Below are 1,013 nucleotides of genomic sequence, written 5' to 3' on the forward strand. Positions count from 1 at the left end.
TGCCTTAGCCTCCCAAGTGGCTGGAATTACAGGCGCGGGCCACCAGGCCTAGCTTGTTTTTGTATTTTTAGTAGAGACAGGGTTTCACCATGTTGGCCAAGCTGGTCTCGAATGACTGACCTCAGGTGATCCACCCACCTTGGCCTCCTAAAGTGCTGGGATTACAGGAGTGATATTTATTTTTATTTTTAAATTTTTTTTAGACAGGGTATTGCTCTGTCGCCCAGGCTGGTGTACAGTCGCATGAACATGGCTCACTATAGCCTCTACCTCAAGGCTTCCACATCAACCTCCTGAGTAACTGGGACCACAGGCATGCGCCACTACACACAGCGAATTTTTAAATTTTTTTGTGGAGGCTGGGTCTTGCTATGTTGCCTAAGATGGTCTCAAACTCCTGGGCTCAAATTCTTGATTCTCCCGCCTCAGTCTCCCAAAGTGCTGGGATTAGAGGCTTGAGCCATGGCTTGTCTTTTGAAATATAAGATGCTTCATAAATTTGCCTGTTATCCTTGCACAGGGGCCAAGCTAATCTTCTTTGTATCATTCCAATTTTAGTATATATGCCGCTGAAAGGAGCATGTTAGTGTGCCTAATAATAGATTATCATGCCAGAATTCCTGGGTTTCAATATTAATGCTATCACATGTGCAAGCTATGAGATCCTGGGAAAGGATTCTTATGCCTCAGTTGCCTAATCTATAAAATGGGAATACTAATACTACCTACCTCATAGGGTAGTTGTGAGGACTAAATGAGTTAGCAGTGCAGGACACAGAGTATCTCTGTGAGTTTGCTATGATTATCACTAAGTCTTGCTCAATAATTATACTTTACAATAGAAAAACCAACAACAGGCTGGGTGTGGTGGCTCACGCCTGTAATCCCAGCACTTTGGGAGGCCGAGATGGGCGGATCACGAGGTCAGGAGATCGAGACCATGCTGGCTAACACGGTGAAACCCTGTCTCTACTAAAAATACAAAAAAATCAGCCAGGCGTGGTGGTGGATGC

General features: G+C 44.8%; 1 non-coding gene across 1 annotated transcript; it reads right to left on the minus strand.

Annotated features, from left to right (window-relative positions):
- Positions 1 to 475: 475 nt before the first annotated feature.
- On the minus strand, positions 476 to 582 carry LOC112625537. Its single transcript, XR_003119631.1, has one exon. It is a non-coding gene; the product is annotated as a U6 spliceosomal RNA (small nuclear RNA).
- Positions 583 to 1,013: the final 431 nt, after the last annotated feature.

This window comes from Theropithecus gelada, chromosome 5 (genome assembly GCF_003255815.1).
Source record: "Theropithecus gelada isolate Dixy chromosome 5, Tgel_1.0, whole genome shotgun sequence".
Classification (NCBI taxonomy): Eukaryota; Metazoa; Chordata; class Mammalia; order Primates; family Cercopithecidae; genus Theropithecus; species Theropithecus gelada.